The 27,937-nt window shown below is 43.6% G+C and overlaps 1 protein-coding gene and 1 pseudogene across 1 annotated transcript in view; one reads left to right on the top strand and one right to left on the bottom strand.

Annotated features, from left to right (window-relative positions):
- The window catches only part of LOC126355146 (BMP and activin membrane-bound inhibitor homolog), a 212,445-nt gene that overhangs the window by 137,773 nt on the left and 46,735 nt on the right, over positions 1 to 27,937 (bottom strand). The gene's annotated exons all lie outside the window — the stretch shown is intronic.
- LOC126356766 (5S ribosomal RNA) lies at positions 16,824 to 16,941 on the top strand (annotated as a pseudogene).

Genomic DNA, 27,937 nt, shown 5'->3' with positions numbered 1-27,937 from the left:
TTAACACAGCAGCCGGCCGTTGTGGACGAGCGGCTCTAGGCGCTTCAGTCTGGAACCTCGAGACCGCTTCGGTCGCAGGTTCGAATCCTGCCTCGGGCATGGATGTGTGTGATGTCCTTAGATCAGTTAGGTTTAAGTAGTTCTAAGTTGTAGGGGACTGATGACCTCTGATGTTAAGTCCCACAGTGATCAGAGCCATTTTTTAACAAAGCAGTAACCTGCAATTCCATAATCAGTCAGCGCACAAAACTGATGGTTCACAACCTCCACGTTGTCTTCACTTAGGCAAGCAGTGCAAAATAGATCTCCGTGGGACTCCTAGGTCCAACTCAGATCGGTTACCAAAGTGTGTCCTAAACAAATAAACTGTCCATATTCAATCAAATAAACTGTCCATATTTCGTGTCTGCAACGTCCTCTCCCCCAAAGCCACCTACGTTCTCATGATTTTCATCGACAACATCTTGACGAGATTTTGCATACATGAAATATATCTCTAACTGGACCGGCACATTACCTCGAATACAGAATAATATTTTCAATATTTTCAGATCATATTATAATTACAACCTAGACAATACATATACGTGTGAAAAACAGAATATAATTCTATGGCTGTTACTAGATAGGTCACGCGGTTATAGGCGCGCAGTCCGGAGCCGTGCGACTGCTACGGTCGCAGGTTCGAATCCTGCCTCGGGCATGGATGTGTGTGATGTCCTTAGGTTAGTTAGGTTTAAGTAGTTCTAAGTTCTAGGGGACTGATGACCACAGCAGTTGAGTCCCATAGTGCTCAGAGCCATTTGAACCATTTTTTTTGTTACTATACATACATTGACAAAATAAGCAATATTTTGCACAACGAAATCGGAGAACGAATGACTGAACATGCTGATTGACGCGTAAAAGTAAAAAAAAAAAAAAAAAAAAAAACTATCCGTTTCGAGGAGTGCTACTGGATCGAATATTTCCTTAGAGACAGGATGATGCACGTTATCCTGGAGAGTATAAAAGAGACGAAGGTCGGCGAGCTTGCACAAAGAACGGCGGTACGAATGATTACGGGCTTTTCTGACTTGACAGAGTCTAACAGAAATGTTGAAATGTCATAACTGGTAGACACTAGAAGAATCGGCGTAAACCTGACGAGAACCTGCTTAGCAAGTTTCAAGAAACATCTATCAGAGGAGAAATGACAAATATTCTTTAACCTCTACGTACCTACATCGTACTGGCCGCGCGTATGCAGTCAGGCAAATAGGAGCTCGCACAGAACCGTACAAGCAGTCATTTGTTCCCATACTTCAAACGTGAACAGAACGGGATACAAATCGTGATATATGGTACAACAGCAAGCATGCTCTGCCATTCAGTTCAAAGTAATTCGCAGAGTATAGGTGTAGATGTTTCAAAGCGCTGCGGCACGTCGGTGATCAACCAGCGCACCTTTGTTTATCTGAGTTGCCGAGCGCATTAAAAGATGGCAGGACCCTTCTGAGCCCTCTAGCAGCGTTCTGAAACGCATCACTACTCCGGCGACGCACCGTAAACAAAGCGGCTAAAAGCGGGGCAGCCTCGCTGTAGACTCCATTTAGAAGCTGGAAGCAAATACAGCAGAACGGGACCCGCCCGAGTCTTCTATTGACCCCTGCCAGCTTTCAATTCTGACGTCTCCCAAACACTGGACGCCTCTCGCGCAGTAACTTCTCTGCGGAACCAGCGGGATCCCGCACACACGCCGTGTGTACTTACCAATTAGTGGCTGAAACATTAAAACAGCCCGCACAAACACGCTCCATATTTATAAATTGATTACGACGGAGGGTCTTGGGCGCCATATTAGGAAAACTAATCGAGGCATGCCCTTGTTTTGGGGTTATCAGAGTCCGGCGAAGTTCTCTCGTTATCTGTTCGCTCCCCCTCTCATGCTCTACAGCCCAGGGGTCAGTCTGATTCATCCGGGACGGACTTCCAGAAATTACGCTATCGTCCGCAATTCACGCTACAATCGTAAAGCAAGACAAACTTTTGTCGTAGAAGGGTTAGTCAAATCAAAACGGCACAACTTTTATAATGTTTGGTAGGTTGACTGTTTAAATGGCTCTGAGCACTATGGGACTTAAGCAGTGGAGGTCATGAGTCCCCTAGAACTTAGAACTACTTAAACGTAACTAACCTAAGGACATCACACACATCCATGCCCGAGGCAGGATTCGAACCTGCGACTGTAGCGGACGCGCGGTTCCAGACTGAAGCGCCTAGAACCGCTCGGCCACTACAGCCGGTGACTGTTTAAAACATAAATAGAAAGCCAACGTAGCCTGTCAGTGAATTTAACTTCTTTAATTCACGACGCTTCTCAGAGGCTTTGCTTTATCATCAGGTGGCAATTCCGATGTTCAGCTCAGGTACATTATTCCTGGAAAACAAACGATGTCGAAATGTCAGTAGTCCGGTCCAAATGTGTTGTGTCCTTTCCACGAGAGCATCGCTCCCTTTTTCATTATGAAATGTCGTCCGAGTTTCAGTCTATTGGCTTTCTGTTCGGGATGTACCCATGTATCCACCTCAGTAGTGGAATGTGAATTACGACGAAACGAACGTGTAACAGACCTACTAAGGAGATTGCTTACACTACGCTTGTCCATCCTCTTTTAGAATACTGCTGCGCGGTGTGGGATCCCTACCAGATAGGACTGACGAAGTACATCGAAACTGTTCAAGGAAAGGCAGCACGTTTTGTATTATCGCGAAATATATAAGAGAGTGCTACAGAAATGATACAGGATCTGGACTGGAGATCATTAACAGAAAGGCGTTTTTCGTTGCGACGGAATCTTCTCACGAAATTCCAATCACCATCTTTCTCCTCCGAATGCGAAAATATTTTGCTGACACCAGCCTACATAGGGAGGAACGATAACCACGGTAAAACAAGGGGAGTCAGAGCTTGTGCGGAAAGATATAGGTGTTCATTCTTTCCGCGCGCTATACGAGATTGGAATAATAGAGAATTGAGAAGGTGGTTCGATGAACCCTCTGCCAGGCACTTAAATGTGATTTGCAGAGTATCCATGTAGATGTAGATGTAGGACATCTCCGACGCGATACAGATATAGGAGATGCATAAAATTCAGACTCTTCACAAAGGAAAGAATTAATTTTATGTCCTGCAGGAATGGTTACATTCATGTAAAAATTTTATGTATCCTCTGTATGTGCATGAGTATTGTGTTTGTAAGCCACATGTCACTTTGTCTGAGGTTCCGACATTCAATTGTCACCTGACGGTCACTTAAGAAGCCGAAAGACAGCTCGTGACCAACTAAATAATACTGGAAAACATCATCAAAAGTGTTTCCTGTTTAATACTGTTGTCGAGCTCTGCCAAGTACAGAAAGAAAATTCTATCAATGTTAAAAACGTGCACCTTTTACTTTATTGTAATGGCCTGATGGCCTCCATGGGCGGAAAAAAGGGCTAAGCGAGGATGAGAATAAAAGACCTGGAACAAAACGCAGTCCTAATATCTACATCATACCCCGCAAGCCACCTAATGGCGTGTGCCGAAGTGTACTTTTGTACCACTAACCGAACGCTCCAACACTGTTCCACTCGCGAATAGCTGTTTATTTGTCTCATTAGTCATTACCGGTTTCAGTCATTAACCAACGACAAGACTGTAGGGTACAACAGATTAGTTAAAAGCATACCATATTCCTTTGAAGCTGAACAGTAGCGAAATTATCCAGTGAAATGTTACACAATGACATAATTTGTCTTAGAATACTCTATTAATCTCTAGTATTCGAGACAAATTATTGCCCGGTGCTTGTACCATTTCACTGGATGATGTCGACATTGTTCATCTTCAAAGGAATACGAGGAATACGGAATGATCTACATCCTGGATGATGATTAGTAACCGAAGCCGGTAAATGACTAATGGGACAAATAAACAGCTGGTGATTAAAATGCATTTTATAAAATACTTTACTGCTGTTGAACCTTACCTTATGGAAATATTACAGAATGTAATGTACTGCTTCTAATTTGTGGGATTCTCTCCTCGTGGTCATTACGCGAGACATATGTGGGGAGAAGTAATATGTTGTCCGACTCTTCCCTAAAGTGCTGTCTCGAAATTTCAATAGTAAATCCCTCCGTGATGCACAACGCCTCTCTCGAAACGTCTACCAATGGAGTTCTCCGCACCGTTCTCGCCCCGGCTAAACGATCTCCTTACGAAACGTGTCCCTCTTTGTTGGATCTTCCCTATCTCTTCTATTAGCCCTGTCTGGTATTAATCACATATAGACGAACATTACTCAAGAATCGGTCGTACAAGCGCCTTATAAGCCACTTACTTCGTGGATGAGTTACATTTTCTTAAGATTTTACCTGTGAATCTGAGTCCGCAATTTGGTTTTCCCACTATTTATTTTACGTGGTCACATCTCTGGAGCTCGCTCTGGATAGTGACTCCTAATACTTTTCCAGCGGTTTGTCATCAGTGTAGCTGTCTGGTGGTGGACTTTTTTCACGGTGTGTGGGCAATATATTACATTTATTTACGTTCAGGGTCCACTGACAGATCCTGCACCATTCATCATTTCTCTGGAGGTCATTCCACAAATCGTTTCTATCTTCCAGCGTTGCTACTTTGTTATGGGCAACCGTATCATCTGTGAACAGCCTTGAAGAGCTTCCGACGCTTTCTAGTAGATCATTTACAAATATTGTAAACAGTAAAGGCCCTATCACTCTTTCTTGGGGTGCTCCGGATATTACCTTTACACCTGTTGATTTTGTTCAGTTAAGAGCAACGTGTTGAGTTCTATCTGCAAGGAAGTCTTGTATCCAGTAGCAAATCTGTTCCGATACTCGCATTGCCTCTCACAGTAATTTCATGACTGTTTCTTTGCCGGTCAAAGTAAAGGCCTAAAACAGACGCAAAACATACCATTCTAAATTTTCGTTGCACTAGCACCACATTAAGAATCTGTTAGCCGAAAACAAAGGACAGATGTCTCCGTACCAGGGAGAGGTAGGCGATACAGAACTGTTGCTCAACGCTGTCCGTTCCGAATCTCCTAATGGTTTCCTATCACATATCTTCGTCCTCTTCCCATTTTGGTTCCACCTAATCAGTTTTCTTCTTCATCTACTACTACTCCATCGTCTTCCCCGCCCCACGTCGTTCAACGTCTTCCTCTTCTGTTTTTTGCTTCCTCATTTTTTCCACCTGTTACAAAAATGCACCCCTACCAAAAGGAGACATGGGCATGCTCCCTGACTGCCACACCCTACTTTATGGCACTGGTTCTATGGATCCAAGTGATCCTCAACCCTTTGATTCCGAATAATACAAATAAATTAATTTTTTTGATTTGTATCATCATAGTATGCGACTGGAATAAATTGGCAAAAAGTGAACAGTCAACTATTTTAGGGGCGTGGTTTCAAATTGGAACCACTGGTACGTATAGTGTCAGCCATCAATCAGTTCATGAGCTGTATTTGAAAGGAATTCCGCATTTTCTTAAACACAATCCCGCATCTCAAAATTTTCATGAACTCATAATACCTAGAACAAATGATAGTTGTAGGTAACAAGCAACACTGGGCCTAAAATTTAATAAATTTATATCAAAAATACGTTCTGCAACAGTGGTGCTCTTAAAATCAACAAATTAAAATATTTATTACAATAATTTTAGATATACTTAGTTTCAATGCCAATGACGTTCTGACTCGGATGTCTATTGAAAAAAGAAAAGAAACACTTGTCACACTCTCCTACAATCACTTAGCACGATCTCTGCGCAGATTGTTCCTTTGAACGCTGTACGTAACTGCTACAGTGTAATACATTCGTAAAAGTGCCTCAGTGTATCACTAGATGTCTCTGTTCGCAATAGCATCGGTGGCTTCATGTGAAAGACACTGGCACATAAAAAATAAAATATAAAACAAAAAATTGCAGGTTTCAGGCAGAAAAAATTGGAACTCAATCTGTTAAGTGTATAAGAGAACAGATCACCCAGCTACAGATAAAAAATTAAAAAATGGGTGACCCAGCCTCTCAATATGTTAGCAGCATGCCTTTGCACTAGAACCATATTTTTAATCAACTGAAATGTTTAATTTCGAAATATATATTTCTGAAAAAAAAAAGAATTCCGAATCTAGAAGCTAAAATGTGAAATGTGATTACAACAAAGCTTTTACAATGTGTTTTGTTGTAGAAAACAGATCTGCAAGCAAATCGTTTTCGTGTGGACAACGCTTTCAAGCTACGCACGACGGAGCCTTGGTACGTATAAAAAAGGCTCCAATCTTAAAAGAAGCGTGCTCAGTCTTTTCCCCAGTGCTCAGGGGGAAGGCGGCTCGCGCTGAAGGGAGCAGGTAATTAGGAGAGATGTCCCCTTTCGGGCCCGGTGACCGCCAGATACATGCAGAGCGCCACGACCTCCCCGGCAGCACACGATAGCCCTCCCTGCTAATGGATCCGGGGCCCCAGAGATAATGCGACCATTCCTTTCTGCTGGCGATCCATCTTTTACGGGTCCAGGCCGCCATTAGGTCACGCAGATAACATGCGCTCCTGCCGGCAGACAGGTAGGCTGGGAACCATCTCGCTGGGAAACTCAATGAGAGAGGACTGAGAGACCACGAAAAACCGAAAGCTCTTCTCATAATCACAGCTTGATAGTACTAGTGACAAAGAATCGGAAGTATACCTGGCACTCGGCTGAAGTCGGAAAGCCGTCGTGCGACGTCTCTTGTTCTTGTGGTGTCTTGACCGACAAATCTTCATCTCACAGTAACACTTACGTCCTCAGTTACGGGTATTGGTAGGGTATATTCCAGTCTATGCCTTCTCTACAATTTTCACCATCCACGGCTCCATCTATTACCACGAATGGTTATCCTGTGGTGTATTTTACATGTCCTATCATCCCCTCCCTTCTCCTTTTCAATGTTTTCCATATGTTCTTTTCTTCGCCGACGCAGCGGAAAACTTACTTATTATTCATCTTACCATCTCACATAATTTTCGACATCCTGCCATTGCACAGTATCTCAAACACTTTGACTCTCTTCTTTCCCAAAGTCCATTATTTCCTGTCAGCAATGCTCCGTTCCAAAAGTACGAGAGCCGTTCAAACTGTAAGTTACACAAGTCGTCCCAAGCCAACACCATTGCGCTACAAGAGTGGCACATTGTCGGAAGAGAGTATTTGTTCCGGGTTTCCTGCAGGTACGCTTCTGCTGCGGTGCGTATAACACGTGGGTCTCAGGTAGCGCGTGAAATGGCGTCGTAACTGGAGATGTACTTCAAATTAAGTACGCGGAACAGTATGGTTTTTATGGGAAAGACGTCGAAATTTTATGCAGATTCACCGTGAAATTCTAGCGGTATATGGACCAAATGTGATGTCACATCTGTCATAATGAAATGGTGCCAACGATTTGACCAAGGCCGCACAGACGCGGGTGGATCTGATTGGGAAGGAGACGAAGTCCAGGTAATCGAGGAACTGATTTGCAGCAGCCGCCGATTTTCCGACAATGAGGAGTTCACACAGCTGTTCCACATGGTTCCGTGACCAAGGATCGGATTGCTGTAGTTGCGGAACTGAACGATTTGTAGAAAGTTGCGACAGTCATTTACGGAGACGTGGTAATGAAATGTCGTGTGGCTAGGGCCTCCCGTCAGGTAGTCCGGTCGCCTGGTGCAAGCTTTCGAGTTAACGCCACTTTGGCGACTTGCGCGTCGATGGGAATGATATGATGATGAGGACAACACAACACCCAGTCCCTGAGCGGAGAAAGTCTCCGACCCAGCCGGTAATCGAACCCGGGCCTCTTTGCACAGCATTCGGCCGCGCTGACCACTCAGCTATCGAGGCGGACACGGAGACTTGGTGACTACGTTGAAAAAATTGCATCACCTTGAAGTTTAGTGAAGCATTCACTAAAAGTTACTTGACCTGCCACAGTAAAGTGTAGCTTACTTTTCGGGGTCCCCTTGTACGTTCTTAGATTAAGACCGCTGTCTGAATACTAGGAACCATATTCTGGGCAGGAAAGCCCTATTTTCATGTGCTAATACGCTTTTTATGCCCTCCTTGCTTCGTCCGTTGAGCCCTTCTCCTTCTTTTTCTTCTCCTTCTTCTGCTGCTGCTGCTGCATATCCACTAACGGTTGTTCGCGGTCACATCTGCCCAGTCTTCTCTGTCTCTTCCAGTATGGGTCAAGTCTCCCGCAATTCTTATTCCTGTCCACTGTCTGGCATTGCGAAGCCATGACATCCTTCTCCTACCAATCCCTCCGTTGCCTTCAATCCTCCCCTCGATTATCAGTTGAAGAAAGTGGTGCCTTTCATTTCGTATCACGTGACTTAAGTAAAATTTTTTTCTTATGTTTGATCGTGATTAGCAGTTCTCGGACTCTTTCTACTGTTCTCAAGAGCTCTTCATTTGCTTTCCTTTCTACCAACAAAAGGTTAAGGATTCTTCGATATAATAACATCTGAAATGCTTCCAAATCGTTCACAGTGTTTATTTTCAGTGTCCAATTTTCCACGCCATACAACAGTACTGACCACACATTGCCACGTCACACAAAAGTACTGACCACACACTGCTCTTTATAAACCCGATTCTGAGATTCAGAGCGCAGTTAATGCTTGTAAGCACTTTGTTAAATTTCATGAATGCACTGCGGGCCTTCTCTATTCTACGTCTTATTTTCATGCCGGACGACCAATTTTCGAATAGTCACGTCCGCAATGCATTATTTCTACATTTCGATGTTTGATTGAATTGCGAGTTACTATCATAAAATTTGTGTTTTTTTGTGTTGTACTGAAGTCCATACTCCTGCTGTGTTCTCTCATTGCAGTAAGAAGGCCTTGTAGGTGTCGTGTTATCAGCAATTAGGATTGTCTCATCCGCATATATTGTGTTGTTAATCCATATCACATTTACTTTGATATTTAGCTCACGGTATTCAAGTGCCTCCTTGAATATAAGTTCTGAGTACAGATTAAAGAGGAGTGGTGAGAGCACACATCCTTGTCTAACTCCTCTACAGATTCTTTGCACTTCTGTCACCTGACTGCCAATTTTAACCTCAGCTGTTTTATTCCAATACAGATTTCTTATGTAGCAGTATCTCTTCCGTCTGTGTCAAGTCTTCTCAAAATTTGTACAAGTTTATGGCGAAACACTCTGTCAAAACTTTTTCTTAATATATGAAGCACAGCACTACATTCTTCCTCTGATCCTAGCATTTCTGAACCAATAGTTTAATTGTGACCAATCCTTCCCTCGTACGTGGACCTCCGTCTAAATCCATATCGTCATGATACCGTAGCTCTTTCACACTGCGCAGTGTTTCTATATTGAAAGATCTTGAGAAATATCTTTAGGGCATGGCTTGTTAGGCAAATTAGTCCGTAATTTCCCCATTTTGTTGCATTGCTCTTCTTGGGTGAAGGGATGAAGTGTGACATCAGCCATGTGTCAGGAAATTTACCCGTATTATAAATTTAATCTTTTTGGAGAGATAAGATCTACTACCAGGAACAAATCATTAGCGACTACTCTCAAAACTTCAAAAAGCGTTAAGTGTTTTATAGCGGTGTAGATCTGAAAGGTTAGCTGACAGTGATCTGTGGTTCGAAAGTGGTAGCGAAATATTCTACCTACTAACAAAATTGACTTACCGTAAAGCATTGATTATTCTTCGAGCACTATCGCCATTGTACAGTTGTCTTAATATTGTTGATGAAGTGGGAAATAGGCTCCCCCAAACATGGGAGGAGGACCACTTCAATACACAACGTTCAGTATTTCTTGCAGCATTTCTTCTCGGATTTTTTAGAGCTTATCCGTGATACTCTCGCGCTAATTAAACAAACCCGTGCGTAACAGCAGCTCTTACTTGGACCGTCTCTACTTCTTCCGTTAATTCAACGTCGTAAGGGTCCTCGACCGATGAACATCTTACAAAGAGAAACAAATATTACTACAGATCACTCAGAAAGCATAAAAAAACGAAGATACTAAGGAGATAGTCATAATCAACCTAGGGACTAAGGAACGAGAGAACACATCTAAAATGATGAAATACGCTGGTATCGAACCTTCACTCCTCGTCATTCCTCGCAGATGGTGAGTAACTTTTCCGTGGCATGTTGGCAGATTGTCTCCGACCTTCGCCTCTCTTGATATGAAGCCATATTAGCATTTTATTTCTCGGCACGATTGGCTCGCAAAAGACATGAGATACATTTCCCGCTCTCGGTAACTTTTTTTGCTCTTCAGAAAAATTATAACAGATATTGCTTTATTGGCGTATTCAAGAACACTTAGCGGTAATCACATGACCTCTGCGTCGAAAATGAAGCATCTGTTAGGCTGATAAGAAAAAAAAACGGCCTAATGCCTATACAGATATGGCCACGAGGTTAACAGAGAAACATCAGAGGAGACGAAGGATAAAGAAATAAAGCATATGTTGTTAAAATGAGAAACTGACTACGCGTATTGTTAAATTGAAGTAATTTTGTTGTTGAAGGCTTGAAGAAGGGAGAAAGCAAGCGAGATTTGGCTTTAAGGTGCTGTCGACGACAAGGTCATTGGCGTTGGGGTGCAAGTTCGGATAGGAGGAGGAGGAGGAGGAAATCGGATGTATCCGCTTCAAAGGAACCATCCCAGAATTTGCAACCTGTGTGTTGGGTAATTTTGGGAAACCTTAAGTCTGAATGACCTGATGGGTATGTGAACTCACCTCCTCCGAAATGCTAGTCCAGTATCTTAACTATTGCATATCCCACTTCCGCACGGTGTTGTGGAAGATCTAAACGGATGAGCATACGAGTGAACGATCCGACGTTGTAAAAAACGCAGTTTTGGCCTACTTACAGGTGACCTACAGCACAGTTTTGTTGCACTAGTGCTTTGCAGATTATAGAGTCGATGCAAAGCATATCACTGCTGTCCGAGAAAGTTAGTCATGGTGTCAGGCTTTAAATTATAACACCTGCAATCATCGAAATTTAACTTTCAATCATTACGTTACATTTCTGGAACATGATAGAAGTTGTAGCGCCAGCTTCAGTTACTTATCTGTTACCAAACGGCTAAGCCGAAACACGGTCCCAATTGCAGCTTGCAGAGTTCTGGAATCCTTTCGAGTTACGGCTGGAGTCGAACAGGGATTTAGCATGATGCAAAACTAATATTAAATGTGAGAATAATGTAGATGACGAATGAACGACGGAAACGCGAAGAAATGAAAGTAATCAATGTTACACCTGAAGACAGACAGCCTTTGCGGCCGAGCGGTTCTAGGCGCTACAGTCTGGAACCGCGCAACCGCTACGGTCGCCGGTTCGAATCCTGCCTCGGGCATAGATGTGTGTGATGTCCTTAGCTTAGTTAGGTTTGAGTAGTTCTAAGTTCTAGGGGACTGATGACCTCAGATGCTTAGTCCCATAGTGCTCAGATCCATTTGAACCATTTTTGAACCTGAAGACATTTTGACAGCAAGCTATTAACAAGTAGCATTAGTCAAATAATTAAGGATATAACTTGCCATAAACAGTTTTCAAATGAAAGTTCGTGGCTTTAATGATCCGTATTCGAAATCAAGAGAAATAGTAAACTAGTTTCTCTAAAAATTCACTTGGGAAAACTCAAGAATGGCTCAGCTTATAGTGAAAGTTGTACTGCAGTAATACCGAAGACTGCCAGTGCGATCTTTAACAGTTAGGGTTGAGATTCCATACATGTGAAATGGACAGTTACTTCATTACGGCCTTTACTTGTTCTGAAATATAGTGCGTAGGAAATTCTCCTACGACTGATAGTTTGAACTATTGCACGGACGGGAAAAAATTGCATCACCAAGAAAGTTTTGTGCAACGTAAACGAATGTTGGTAGACGTGTTGCTACATTCGAAAATACTGTCTGTTCAAATTTTGCGCCAGTCGCATAACAGTGGCGTTAGGAGCGCCATTATGAGGATGCAAATCAGGTTTGTTTTAAATAAACACTGTAACGGTCGTGGGCGTTAGTTACCTTCGAGATTGGACGTGGTGAGTAGCTGATAGTCAAGAACGCCCTTCAGGTGACAAAGATGCCATTATCAGCCCTTCACAGACTTTGAACGAGCCCGTGTAATAGGGCTACGAGAAACTGGATGTTTTTTCTGCGAAGCTGCAAAATAACTGGCCGCAATCTAGCCACCGTAGACGTCACTGCCGGCAGCGGTGGTCACGAAAATATAGGGTCGCAGGAAGATCGGGAGTCCGGACGACCACGTGACACTGCAGAGAGGAGCGCATCGTGCTGCATCTGCAGCAGAAATTCCAGCAGCAGTTGGCACAAATGGTTCAAATGGCGCTGAGCACTATGAGACTTAACATCTGAGGTCACCAGTCCCCTAGAACTTAGAACGCTGTATGCGCCCGCGCATTGTCATGCAAAGTGATGGGTGGATTGCACAGAAAGTGTTGCCCCTTCTTTCGCAAACCTGGTCGCAGGCGACGCTACAAAAACGATCAGTAATACTGTGCATTGACGGTCTGCTACTGGACCTCTGGCTCGGAGCTGCCCTTTATTTTGAAAGAACAGATTTGTAACCGTTCGCTGTGCCAACTGGCCGGCCGCTATGGCCGAGCGGTTCTAGGCGCTTCAGTCTGGAACTGCGCTGCTGCTACGGTCGCAGGTTCGGATCCTGCCTCTGGCATGGATGTATGTGATGTCCTTAGGTTAGTTAGGTTTAAGTAGTTCTAAGTTCTAGGGGACTAATGACCACAGCCGTTGGGTCCCATAGTGCTCAGAGCCATTTGAACCATTAGACCGCTCCATACGCACCATCGTCAGAACAGGCTCTGCTAACGGTTTACTACGCCTTCCACATCGCTGGAAACTGGTTCTACAAAACGCTGGTGACTACTTTGAAGGACTGTAACAGGTGCAAACATGTAACACTTTTGTATCGGCTGTGTGAATAAATAGTTGCCACTGTTTAAGTTCCAACCCTCATATTCTGTTTACTTTAAGCAGCAACTAACTGCCTTCGAATTTTAAAATTATTTATACCTAAATTTCTCAATAGCAGTTATAGCATTAGCCATTTTTTAGGTAAAACGCAACGAAAATTTCGCGCTTTAGCAAATGTCAAAGTAATTTCGACAGTTTAGTTGAGAAGGTAGTGAGACAGTGTTGTAGCCTATATCCTGTCACTCAGTCAGCAAAGGAAGCCTACAAGGAATTTCGAAAGGGAAAAGTTCAGGAAGAAGACTTAACTTTGAGGTTTGTTGATGACATTGGACAGTCATTCAAAAGAGATCAAATCTAAATATCGACAGGTGTAACGATTTGTAGTGGAAATAAGTCAGGCGCGGTTGAGTGAATTAGAGAGGAATGTAAAATGACTAGAAATGGCAAGAAGAGGGTTTCGTGTACTTGAAGAGATTTGTCTGGAAAATAGCCATGCACGGAAGGAAACGTGGACGGTAAACAAATCAGGCAAGAAGAGAATAAAGTTTTTGGAATGTGGTGGTAAAGAAGAACGGTGAAAATCACATGGGCAGATTGAATAACTAATGAGGAGGTTCTGATTGAATAGGAAAGAAAGAAGGGATCGGTTGACAGTACACATCCACAGGCGTTAAGGAATCATCGTTACGCAGAGATTAAGATACTTGCACGGGATAGAATATCGTGGAGAACTACATCAAAACGGTCTGCGGGCTAAAGACCACAACACTGCGGTCTAAGGCGACTGGGACATATTTTAAAAAGTCTTATCCGACTGTGAACCCCCCCCCCCCCCCCCAAGAAAAACTAAACAAATTCTGATTACCTTAATGAAATTTGTGACTTTTAATTTTCTTGAAATATAGGACAAGACGAAGAGGATTAGAAGGGGGGGGGGTGATTTCGGTGGAAGCTTACGCGCCACTGTTCCAGAAAAGCCCAGTAACGGCGGGCGGGTTACTGCTGACTCCTCACTGCAGTTCTCGTTATGAGTGGAGGCCCTCCCAGCGGGTCGGCTGAGTCACGCGCCAGCAATCTGCCCTGTCAGACAGCTATCCCGTCTATACCTCTCTCTACCATCCTCCCACCCAACACACACACACGGAGGGAGATACAGGAATGTCATCTAGACAAAGCAGGCCAGGGGAGAGACGCGTAGTCATTAAGGACGATCTTAGATCGGAACGATAAAGACTTGATTCGGTACACAGCCAGTTGTTAGAGGGAACCAGTTCTCGCTGGTCATATCTTTACCGTAACTTCCTGTGGTGGCACGTTCGACACTGGTATCGAGATGAAGAAGCTGCATCTGTATTTCAGTATATTTGTTGCTGGGTAGTTGCCTCGCAGTAGGTACATTACATTTTCTTCAAATTTCTTTCTTACAGCTACCGTGACTTCCCAGCGATCCATCCGACTCAGAAAGTGTATGGCACAAAATTAAGTAGTTCCTTTCAGTAGGGACTACTTTCAACTTTCCAGTAACTCTTATGTAGAAAGAGGGGGAGAAAACTGTCTTGGTTGCGATGTTGAAATTAACGATTTTTTTTTTACTACTACAAAATTAGCTGCATATATTTTATTTCTGTTTGTCTTTACACAGGTACAAGACAAGCTTGTTTCGGCATTTGTTCCATTCTCAAGTGTTCGTCTAGATGAAGTGAGTCCTTAAAACGTCATAGAAGTACTTTTTTATTTACTGCGTTGTTAATATACGTCACGTATCTACCTTATACAGAAATTTTGTGTTACTTTTTGACAATTATCAAAAGACAGATCGTTCCATTGATGCATTATGTTTACAATTCACGATCTGTCATTTTATAATTGTCAAACGTAACACGAAATTTTTATGGAAGGTAGATATGTGAACTATATTAACAACGCAGTAAATTAAAAAAATTACGTTCTATGATGTTTTGAGGACGTCACTTCATCTAGACAAACACTTGAAAACGGCACAAATGCCGAAACAAGCTTGTCGCTGTATCTACGTAAAAACAACAAGAAATAAAATATTTGCAGCTGATTTTGTAACAGATAGTCGCCACATGACCTTATACAAGCTGCGGGTCCTCCAGAGAAGATTTTAATGTTGATCTACTCATGAGTGACGCGCGTTTCGCCTAATTCAAAGCATCTTTAGATTGGCAGATAAATGTTGGTAAGTACGTTATGGATACCGACGATAAAACACCCGCAAAAATAAACTGCCCTCGCCACGTGCCACTGCGTACCATGGAGTAGAAAATCTTTTCTTATACAGGTAGCATTTATTCCGTTATTAATTTGTTGCACCCCCGTACATATTCTTTCCTTAACATAAGGTTCTTGTGATCTTTGGTTGTTGGCTAATGTGTGGTATCTTTGTTTAGGATGTAGTCTTTGCATTGTAAACAAAAAAAAATTACATCTAATGTACATATCTGAGGCTGAAGCTGACATGATGAATGTCAGGAAGTGTTTGTGTGCCACAGTGGTTTGTTCAGCAAGTGTATGCCGTTTACATTTCAACACTTTGCAATCGATCTGAAAGAGCGTAACGGCAGAATGAGACGAAACCGGTTCACCAGTACTAATGTACGTGAATATAACACTTTTACTTCATATCTAATCAAATGTGGGCACATTAGCATATATTTGCTCTCCCCACAACATATAATGTGATGCTAACTGCCTAAATAGTCTTACGCAGAGCAGAAGCAGACGATATCTTGCTAAAGAACACATTACTGCAATTAAACATGTGTAGCCGTCTGGAGGTGAGGATGATAGCTCGAAACCGGTCATGAAATTAAAACAAAACTTTTAATTTCCGGCTGGTTGCATTCTCCACCAACAATCTTTACCGGCCACGGAGCTCAACAAGATTCAGCACAGATAAAACAGCTCTAGTGTTTCATTAACCTTACCTCCATCATGGGTTTTCGAAAGCATATATCTCTCGAAACTCAGCTCGGACTTCGCACACACGATCTGAAGCAGACGAAACCAGGTTAATTCCGCATTTCTAGACTTACGGAAACCTTTCTTTCTTTTTCACTACCATATGGACGGCTAACGAAAAAAATGCATTCCTGTATATCTAACATGTCATGTGGGACGCAGCACGTAGAGTGTCATCTGTAGACGTTTAGATGTGATGTCTGATGTGGCTGATGTCCATGGTATGCATTAATCACTAAGCAGACAGTATCCTGTAAAAAATACAGCAGTATTCAGTTACACCTAGACAAACATAGCGGTGCCGACGAAAGACTGAAAATTATCTGTTAATGTAGGGAAAATTTACGAAAGGCAACGCGCGGTATCTTTTGAGTGACAACCAGAGTCAGTCACGTCATAAGAATATTTAGGATAATCCCTATATAAAGATGTGAGTGCAAGTACCACACAGGATGCAGTGCAGGTAGAGCAAATGGCTGGCTGTAATACGTTGTAGGATACTGAAAAACTGGGGTCGCATTCGGGAGGACAGCGGTTCAAACCCGCGTCCGGCCATTCTGATTCAAATTTTCTGTGATTTCCCTAAATCACATCAGGCAAATGCCGGAATGGTTATTTTGAAAGGCCACGACAGATTTCCTTCCCCATCATGCCCTAATCCGAGCTTGGTATCCGTCTCTAATGACCTTTTTGTCGATGGGACGTTAAATACTAATCTTCTCCTTTAATCTCCCAGCATGTCTGCAAGAGAGATTACACACAAAACATTTCAACACTACATATTCTAATATTACTCAGGTGTGTGGGTCCCGTAGGAGAACGGCTTTGTCGCAGTGGTAACACCGGTTCCCGTCAGATCACCGAAGTTAAGCGCTGTTGGGCTGGGCTAGCACTTGGATGGGTGACCATCCGGTCTGCCGAGCGCTGTTGGCAAGTGGGGTGCACTCAGCCCTTGTGAGGCAAACTGAGGAGCTACTTGATTGAGAAGTAGCGGCTCCGGTCTCGGAAACTGACAAACGGCCGGGAGAGCGGTGTGCTAACCACATGCCCCTCCATATCCGCAACCAGTGACGCCTGTGGGCAGAGGATGACACGGCGGTCAGTCGGTACCGTTGGGCCTTCATGGCCTGTTCGGGTGGGGTTTAGTATAGTTTTATGGGTCCCGTATCAGGCCGGATTAATTGCAGACATCAACAAAACACAAAGAAGATAGGAGCGAACAGTCAGGGGCTTGCAATGCCTGACATAATGTGGGATATAGAACACCGATCTTATAGATTACTTTTAAAAAATTAAAAATTATTACAACATTTCTAAAATTGTCTAGATCTCAAATAATATACAATCTTAAACTTTCTGCTTGTGCAAACAACCACCTTCAGATCGATCACGGTGAGGTACTATGTCAGCTTATACACCGTATGCCTCTGAACTTCTTCTAAGTCAACTTCAGTAAAATGCTGGCTATAGCAACGTAATAAAAGGCTGATCCTAAGCCGTGCTTAACAAATTTGTAGTGAACTATAAAATATTTACACTTCATCGTTACCAGTTATATTTTGTAGCCATGAGGCGTAAATATTTCACACTTGACTGCAATTTCATTGAGCATAGTTTGGGATCAACCTTTTATCACGTTGATGCAATCAGCATTTTACGAAAGCTGTGTCTTAAATCAGCATGCACCACATTATGCAAATGATGTGGCCTATCCGTATTCTACACATTTCAAAGAAGAAGATGGGGAGTATTGTGTTGTTGGTGGAGGAACAGCAACAGGAGAATGGGTAGGTCGGAAGAGCTCAGTGAACGTTGTGTAGTCACTGGAAGTCATCTAACAAATCTATTAGGGACATTTCCCCCTTCTACAGCTGCCCTGTTCATCGAGTCGAACACTCCTCTGCGAAGAAGCGGTGTATGATCTTAACTTGGGCGCATTAGTGGCCGGTTTGGTACAGTGCTAATGCCTTTCGGAACTGTAGCCTGCCGAAATCTATCAACTCACTTGCATCTCCTCTTTGCAAGATTTCGCGTGTGAATAAAGCAAGCTGTATATTCACACCAGTTATTATTGCGAAAACAGTGTTGATCCGTTGAAAGTATCATTATTTTACAGAAACGGCTACGAACTGAGGCTATCCCAGCACGTCTCAAGGGACCAGTTCAGTGTTAAAATCTTTGCACTGCTTCAAAAAGAAGTCCAGCCGACAGCAGGACCATGGGAGGGCGCCTTTGAAGATTTGCCGATACTCTTAACACGTTGTTGAAATGTCCAAATAAATGACGAAATATTACGTTGTAACCATTTCTTGTAGAGATGTTCAGCATGTGAACATGAAAATGTGTGGATTTCATAAAATCTGTATCGCTTGAGGCTGTTTATAAAGTTAACGTACTTCAAATAACTTCTGAAGAATATTCCAAAGTTATCTGGTTCTAAACTGAAAGTGCAATAACATGAGACTGGATGCTTAGGAGAGATTAATCCTTCCATTTGACTGAAAGGTAATTCAGCGTAGGAAGGTAATATGAGCTTCATAAGAAAAGAATAATATGCCGTTAATGTTAAAAGCTAGGACAAGTGGTTGTTACGTGCAGTAATGTTGTTACGTACAGTAATATCTCTGTCTATAAACAGTTTATTCGAAAGTGATGGTGATGAGTTTTTGATCGTAATATGGAGTCAGAAGCTATACTTAAACAGTATATTCTAAAACGGAACGATGGAGAAGACTGTAATAACTCGTGACATTGCAAATTCAAGAGACAGTTCGTAATGTGTTTTTCTTGAGATCACGTTACCAGTCAGTGATTCTGGGAGGTATTAATTGAGACTTTCGTGTAATTGACTACAGTGGTAGTCATTTAATCTCGAAAGATAATCGCTAGATACAGTGTGTGAAACTAAATTTGGAAATTCAACAACATTATGAGTGTATATTTAACTTTTAAGAGTGATTAACATCTCTGATTATGATTAGTAATTGAATAAAGTTGGCTGCAAATAAGCTGAATCGTATTACGGAAATGCTCACGTTAATCGAATATATTTATTTTAAATTCATAAGAGGAATTATTAATGCAGGTACGATAATTTACAGTTATGTGAAGAGTGAAATACAAAATTGTTGATGCCAAAGAGAACATTTCAATATCGGCGACGAAAAATGCAACTTTTGGAACTATGCGGATTTGACGTGACCAGCAGTAGGGATATCTCCGGGTTTTCTTTATTTGAGATGAAAGGATCTGCAAGATTGAATTGAAATCATTGTTTTAAGAAGCTACATCGTTGTGGAAACGAAGTTTTTTATACGTCAGCCCCGTTTCTGAGTTGCGGAGACACCTGCACTTCTACAGCTGGCGGCCCATGGTACGAAATAACAGATCCCCCCCATGGAGTATCACATTGCACTCGATAAAATGACTTCAGAAGTCAGCGAATCTATTACACCATCAGATTCAATCATTTTTTTAATAATTATGTAGCAATACAGGTTAAAATGTACTTCAAACATATTTTAACAAAAGAATAAGAGTGGAAAATGACTTACTGTCTAAACCAAAAATATCATTTTACGTAAAATAGGCGACTTATTATTTATTAAAACACATTTGTTACCCTGAACTCCAAAACAGTAACCAAAAATTACTTTAAGCAACACTAAATTTTACCAATTTGTCGGTAGAGGACCCAGACTCTCCTTTTGTTAAGCGATATTCTGTTCCCCTCCTTCCCCCCCCCCCCCCCCCTCATTAGTCCACCCCTTCACCGACTTCTAGAAACGCCCCTGGCTGCTGCGTTACCAACCGATGAGCAGTCTTGGTTGGCACTTGATTACTGACTATAGGCGACACAGACAGATTGCAAACGAAAAAAGAATGATAGGAAGATAAATAAGACCAACTAAAAAGTAAATTCGATGATAAAAATTATGAGGTAAAGTACTAGAAAAAAATACACTTAAACCCATTCACTGTATAAAAATAATAATCAAAGCTTTTAATTAGACTTAGTAATAAAAAATTCGTTGTATCTGACGAAGTCTGAACTTACGACCTTCAGTACGTAAGGGTCATACACTACCCACGAGGCTACAGCAAAAATAATGTTCAAATGTGAATGTGAAAACTTACGGGACTTAACTGCTAGGGTCATCAGTCCCTAAGCTTACACACTACTTAACCTAAATTATCCTTAGTACAAACACACACACCCATGCCCGAGGGAGGACTCGAACCTCCTCCGGGACCAAACGCATAGGCCATTACTGCAGCGCCTTAGACCGTTCGCCTAATCCCGCGCGGCACGCTACAGCACTACACCGCGTTTGGTTGTTATGTTTATGACCTGGTGACCCCGTTTGAACGATGAATTGCAGTCTTCAGAGATTCGGCTACATGGAATGTCGTGTGAAGCTTATCTAATGTAAGCCCATGTCTGTGCAGAAGGATCCAGTAGTGTTTGGTTAGTGCTTTATATGAAACGTGTTAACTTCGTCAGCATCGTTGTGTATGTGCGTGTGTGTTGATTTTTGTGTGATTATCATTTGTGATGAAATACGAAATGAAAAGGGCAGATTCAATGTTCGGGATCCAAACACTTCAAGAAAGGAGGACTGTCAAGGAATTGAATTTGAACTGACCCATTGTTGTGCCAGGTTGACAACGGCAAACGGTCCGGGCATGAGGTTGAGCTGCTATTGGAGGAATCCAGCTTCAACGCATGAAGTGTCAACTATCAAGAAATTTTAATCGGACTATAGTAAACCTTTGAGTTGATAGGATTATACACTACTGGCCGTTAAAATTGCTACACCAGAAAGAAATGCACATGATAAACGGGTATTCATTGGACAAATATATTATACTAGAACTGATATGTAATTACATTTTCACCCAATTTGGCTGCGTAGATGCTGAGAAATCAGTACCCAGAACAACCACCTCTCGCCGTAATAACGGCCTTGATACGCCTGGGCATTGAGTCAAACAGAGCTTGGATGGCGTGTACAGGTACAGCTGCCCAAGCAGCTTCAACACGATATCACAGTTCAACAAGACTAGTGACTCGCGTATTGTGACGAGCCAGTTGCTCGGCCACCATTGACCAGACGTTTTCAATTGGTGAGAGATCTGGAGAATGTGTTGGCCAGGGCAGCAGTCGAACATTATCTGAATGCAGAATGGCCCGTACAGGACCTGCAACATGCGGTCGTCCATTATCCTGCTGAAATGTAGGGTTCCGCAGGGATCGAATGAAGAGTAGATCCACGGGTCGTAACACATCGGAAACGTAACGTCCACTGTTCAAAGTGCAGTCAGTGAGAACAAGAGGTGACCGAGACGTGTAACCAATGGTACCCGATTGAATCACGCCCTGTGATACGCCAGTATGGCGATGAAGAATACACGCTTCCAGTGTGCGTTCACCGCGATGTCGCCAAACACGGTTGCGACTATCATGATGCTGTAAACAGAACCTGGATTCATCCAAAAAAAAATGACGTTTTGCCATTCGTGAACCCAGGTTCGTCGTTGAGTACACCATCGCAGGCGCTCCTGTCTGTGATGCAGCGTCTAAGGTAACCACATCCACGGTCTCGGAGCTGATAGTCTGTGCTGCTGCAAACGTCATCGAACTGTTGGTGCAGATGGTTGTTGTCTTGCAAACGTCCCCATCTGTTGACTCAGGAACCGAGACGTGGCTGCACGATCCGTTACAGCCATGCGGATAAGATGCCTGTCATCTCGACTGCTAGTGATACGAGGCTGTTGGGATCCAGCACGGCGTTCCGTATTCTGCTAAGAGTCATTGCATCTCGTCCAACGCGAGCAGCAATGTCGCGATACGGTAAACCGCAATCGCGATAGGCTGCAATCTGACCTTTATCAAAGTCGGAAACGTGATGGTACGCATTTCTCCTCCTTACACGAGGCATCACAACAACGTTTCACCAGGAAAAGCCCGTCAACTGCTGTTTGTGTATGAGAAATCGGTTCGAAACTAACCTCATGTCAGCACGTTGTAGGTGACGCCACCGGCCCCAACCTTGTGTGAAAGCTCTGAAAAGCTAATCATTGCATTACACAGCATCTTTTTACTATCGGTTAAATTTCGCGTCTGTAGCACGTCACCTTCGTGGCGTAGCAATTTTAATGGCCAGTAGTGTATTTTTATGCGCTCCCAGTAACGTATGCTCCGCTGAGGAGTACACAGACGTCATTATGCTGTGTGTACGCTCCGCAGTTCCTGCCAGGCCGCTTCCTGTGTCCTTGTGCAGTCAGTGGCACGTCGCGGAGAGGCAGACGGAAGAGGGTGCTTTGCGCCTGCAGAAGGTGCGACTAATTCAATTGCCGCGCAGACGCGGGCCGGTGAGTGATGGGCGCGCGGAGTGTTTTGCGGGCGGCCTGTCAACCCGGCGTGATGGATACGTCAGCCGGCTGACTGGCGAGGCTGAGTGGGACACGCTGCCGCAGCTCACAGGCGGGCAGCCGCAACCGGGGCGCTCCGAGCGTCCGCATTGCGCAGTGCCCGGGGATCGGAGAGGGGGGTTTAGCGCGTTCATCTACACTACTGGTCATTAAAATTGCTACACCACGAAGATGACGCGCTACACACGCGAAATTTAACCGACACGAAGAAGATGCTGTGATATGCAAATGATTAGCTTTTCAGAGCATTCACACAAGGTTGCCGCCGGTGGCGACACCTGCAACGTGCTGACGTGAGAAAAGTTTCCAACCGATTTCTCATACACAAACAGCAGTTGACCGGCGTTGCCTGGTGAAACGTTGTTATGATGCCTCGTGTAACGAGGAGAAATGTGTACTATCACGTTTCCGACTTTGATAAAGGTCGGATTGTAGCCTACGCGATTGCGGTTTGTCGTATCGCGACATTGCTGCTCGCGTTGGTCGAGATCCAATGAATGTTAGCAGAATATGGAATTGGTGGTTTCAGGAGGGTAATACGGAACGCCGTGCTGAATAGCAACGGCCTCGTATCACTAGCAGTCGAGATGACAGGCATCTTATCCCCACAGATGTAACGGATCGTGCAGCCACGTCTCGACTCCTGAGTCAACAGATGGGGAAGTTTGCAAGAGAACAAACATCTGCACGGACAGTTCGACGACGTTTGCAGCAGCATGGCTGCGGTTACCCTTGACGCTGCATCACAGACAGGAGCGCCTGCGACGGTGTACTCAACGACGAACCTGGGTGTACGAATAGTAGAACGCCATTTCTTCAGATGAGTCCACGTTCTGTTTGGCGACATCGTGGTGAACGCACATTAGAAGCGTGTATTCGTCATCGCCATACTGGTGTATCACCCGCCGTTATGGTATAGGGTGCTATTAGTTACACGTCTCGGTCACCTCTTGTTCGCATTGACGGCACTTTCAACAGTGGACATTACATTTCAGATGTGTTACTACCCGTGGCTCTACCCTTGATTCGATCCCTGCGAAACCTGCACTTCAGCAGGTTGCAGGTGCTGTACGGGCCTTTCTGGATACAGAAATTGTTCGACTGCTGCCCTGGCCAGCACATTCTCCAGATCTCTCACCAATTGAAAACGTCTGGTCAATGGTGCCGAGCAACTGGTTCGTCACAATACAACAGTCACTACTCTCGATGAAGTGTGGTATCGTGTTGAAGCTGGATGGGCGGCTGTACCTGTACACGCCATCCAAGCTCGGTGACTCAATGCCCAGGCGTATCAAGGCCGTTATTACGGCCATAGGTGGTTGTTATGGGTACTGATTTCTCAGAATCTACGCACCCAAATTGCGTGAAAATGTAATCACATGTCAGTTCTAGTATAATATACTTATCCAATGAATACCAGTTTATCTTCTGCATTTATTCTTGGTATAGCAATTTTAATGGCCAGTAGTGTACATTATGGGTGGGCAACGTGCGGCTGGATATGGGTCGTGATTGTTTTGAAACCGTCCCGCGGAAGACATTTGTGGGAGAGAGCGAGGACATTTTACTTCGCCCGGGATGCATTTTCGAATATTTCCGCCGATCGGTTCGTTACACAAGTGCTGCTTTCTGTCTGGCCGTACATAACGTAAATTTTTTAGTGATCTCTGATTTCACAGGTTAGAGCAGTTTCGGCTATTCCGTAGAGTGCTAACACCGCACGATTCGTGATATCATCTGCAGTGGGAGTAATGTCACACGGAAGTGCCCTCACACTCCCACTACAGTTGCCAGTACGTTAATATAATGACCGTCTGAGAGCGAGGATTGTCGTATTGTCAATAGGAGAAATATTGACGAACTGACCAAAATATTCTTAGTATTACCTAAACATGTTTGAACGTGTAAGGACGAGTATAGAAGATTTGACAATTCATTATTCTGTTGTTCGCATTGTTTCAGTTTGGCTTCTGTATATTAACAGCCGATGTATGCTTAGTTCAAGCGATTTACACGTTTAAACTCCTTAAAATGAACTAAGAATTGATGACTTAATTTATTTAGGGTCACGGAAACAATACACGCCTATGCAATCTGCCATCAAAGGTATTTCTGTACAAATATTTAGAAAATGCCTGAAAATAGTGTTTGTGGATATTAAGACACTAAATTTCAAGCATTGGAATGACCTGCTTGTGACCAAAATTCGCAAAGCTACTCCTAACCGCTTGTCGACTGGGACTGCGTATCTCATTGCCATACTTTATTCTTCTGTTCTTTCTGGTACTAACATCAATAAACAATTCTTGTCTGTTATGGATGTATTAGAACTCTGCACTATTGAAACTGAAGGTAATTCGCAATGAATTAGCTGAAACCAGTTGCTTTTATAGGCAATTTTTTTCCATCATGATATTTCAAGACGCCTGGCATGCCTTCTTCTGATGTTTACATTTATTCACGTGTGACGAACATCGTTTCATTACTAACAACTTTGCAACGGAAGTTTTCACAATTATTGCATAATGTCATAAGTAAAGAGACAATGCTCATGACAGGTAAATAAATGTAGGCATCTGAAGATGAGGTGAACGTGGAATGAATGTACTCTCAAAAACTCTTGTTTTGATGCATAATTTGTTGGCGTGGTGTGTGGGGAAAGGGGTGTCATTCAAATCTGTGCGTTAACCCATAAACATAGTTTTGCCTTTATGCGCTAGGAACGCGAGACCTTAATTATGTACGTGAATGATGCCCGCGGATCACCAAAGGATGCCTGCCTGATCTACATGTACTGTGCATTCTTTAGTACCAGAGTCATTTTCCATTCGCGACCGGTACATCGAAAGAGTGACAGTCGGTAGTTGAATTCAATTGTCTAGCTTTCCCGCTGTGGTCGCTTCGCGAGATGTATATATATACGACGACTTAATGCATTGACTGGCTCTTCTTGGAATGCTTTGTGAATGGTAATAACGTCGCGCCTGTAGCGTCTGCTGAGCGTACATCACCTAAAAGCGCGTATACACCTGCGAGCAACATGCTCATGAGACAGTCATGAACCGCACGGGGAAAATTTAACTTGAGACGCAGGGCTGCACCTGAGCATTCTGCGAGTAACATACAAATGATAAAGTACTGTCTCCTAAATACTGTTTAATTTAGTATTCATTATATCGAGCAAATAAATGTCGGTATTTTGAAATGTTTGGACGACGTTTATAATATTCCTTCAGTTTTCACAGTGTGAAGAATTCACCGTGCGATTTTCAGTAAGAACTACAATGAATTTTGCTTTTGTCGTTAATAACCTGTATTGACAATGCTGCTTCCTCGATTCCATTTTGTTTGCTCATCAGACTATGTGGAACCTTGCGAGCCAAAGATACTTGATCATAGAAAAAGGCAGTACATATCGGGGGCAGAGTTTTTACTGGCCAGTGAAGTTTCGAAACAGAGCACACTCTGCACCGAAGTGAAAGATCGCTCTGTAATTTGTGAGCGGTTGCAGATTTTTTTGGATCCTTGGCTGACGACAGCTTTAGTCGGCGGAGGGTGCAGGTCTTTGTGGTCTGTTCCAGCGACGGCACGCACACAGACACACACACAGAGGAGCCAGTTATCCCGCGCAGCTCACTCGCTGTGTGTTTGGGCCGCCGCTACACGGCCGCCTGCCGCTCGTTAATTACTCCAATTTAGCCAGCCTGGTGCGCGCCGCGCCGGCCAGCTTCCATAAAAGGCCTGCCCTTTGTGCGGCCGAGCCGGGATCGCGCTCTCGGCGCAGACACCGAGGAAGAGGACGCGCCACAGTGGCCGCGAACGCCGGGCGTAATAACCACGGCTCCCGGCGGAATTAAAACCGTACCACACTTCGTCCTGGGCACTGATTTCTCAAGATCTATGCACCGAAATTGCGTGAAATCACATGTCAGTTCTAGTATAATACATTTGTCTAACGAATACCCGCTTATCATCTGCATTTCTTCTTGGTGTAGCAATTTTAATGGGCAGTAGTGCATTATTGCAAAACTTGCTGTTCCCTCTTTTTCGGTCCTGTTTATCGTCCGCGTATTCGGGCCTGATAGTTTTGTTGGTAAAGCGCGTGCATCAAAATCGAAACGTCACGAGATCGAATCCCGATCGAACCCCGGGAATTTTTCACTCTGCCATTAACGTTGCTTCTGTCCCTCAGTGATATGAACAGTCGCCGTGGATGACACGTGGTGCAGGGTTGACTTTAAACTATAGGCCTCCTTTTTTCCCCCGGTAGAGCCGACCGGGGTGGCCGAGCGGTTCTAGGCGCTACGGTCACAGGTTCGAATCCTGCCTCGGGCATGGATGTGTGATGTCCTTAGGTTAGTTAGGTTTAAGTAGTTCTAAGTTCTAGGGGACTGATGACCTCAGAAGTTAAGTCTCGTAGTGCTCAGAGCCATTTGAACCATTTTTCCCCGGTAGGACTAGTGACATGCAATTGACACTTGCATCAAGCCGTTAAGCCTTACCAAATTGTCGTCGTACATGTTTCACCTCCATACAAACCTACACTCCACGCAATTCCTTCCAATAAACAGACGCTAAGATTTAAATTTATTTTTGATGATGGCATATATTCTTTGTAAAGATTTTATTACTACTGCTAATCTGTATTTCATACTCTCATTACGTGTACCACGTTTATTTCATTACCGAAAGAGTAAAATTCATCTATTACTTTAAGTGTCGCATTTTCTAATCTGCTAGCCTCTGTGGCCGAGCGGTTCTAGACGCTTCAGTCCGGAACCGCGCGCCTGCTACGGTCGCAGGCTCGAATCCTGCCTCGGGAATGGATGCGTGTGATGTTCTTAGGTTTAAGCAGTTTCTAAGTCTAGGGGACTGATGAGCTCAGATCTTAAGTTCCATAGTGCTTAGAGCCATTGGAACCATTTTTTCCCTAATCTAATTCCTTCAGCATCACTTAAGTCGTCTATAACTCATTGCCCTTTGTTTTACTTTTGTCGATATTCATCTTATAACATATTTTCAAGGCAGTGTCCATTCCGCTCAACTGCGTTTCCAAGACCTTTGAGATCTCTGAGGTTTTTATTGGAGCTATTGCTTAATGATGCGTTTCCGCCCGGAACCACACAATTAAGTAAAGCTTTTATTTCTTCTCCTTGAACTGTGATCCTCAATCCAACTTTCTCCTTGGTTTCAAACAATGTAAAATCCAGGATGGAATATCTTTTGTAATGTATTATGAAAAGGAATGTTGCCATTGACCATATAGCACATGCTATGTGTGTGTCAGTTGCGGGCGCGCGCGCGCGCTCTTGTGTGTGTGTGTGTGTGTGTGTGTGTGTGTGTGTGTGTGTGTGTGACGTAGCCTTGCTGGCCGAAAGTCTATTTGTGACAGTCTTTTTGTTGTGCCTATCTGCGACTCAGCATCCCCACTACACGGTGGGTGGCAACTTTCTCTTTGGTTTCCTTTGCTGATTGATCCAATGTAGTGACTGAA

Source organism: Schistocerca gregaria, chromosome 3 (assembly GCF_023897955.1).
Source record: "Schistocerca gregaria isolate iqSchGreg1 chromosome 3, iqSchGreg1.2, whole genome shotgun sequence".
Classification (NCBI taxonomy): Eukaryota; Metazoa; Arthropoda; class Insecta; order Orthoptera; family Acrididae; genus Schistocerca; species Schistocerca gregaria.
This window is presented reverse-complemented; position numbering and strand designations above follow the sequence as displayed.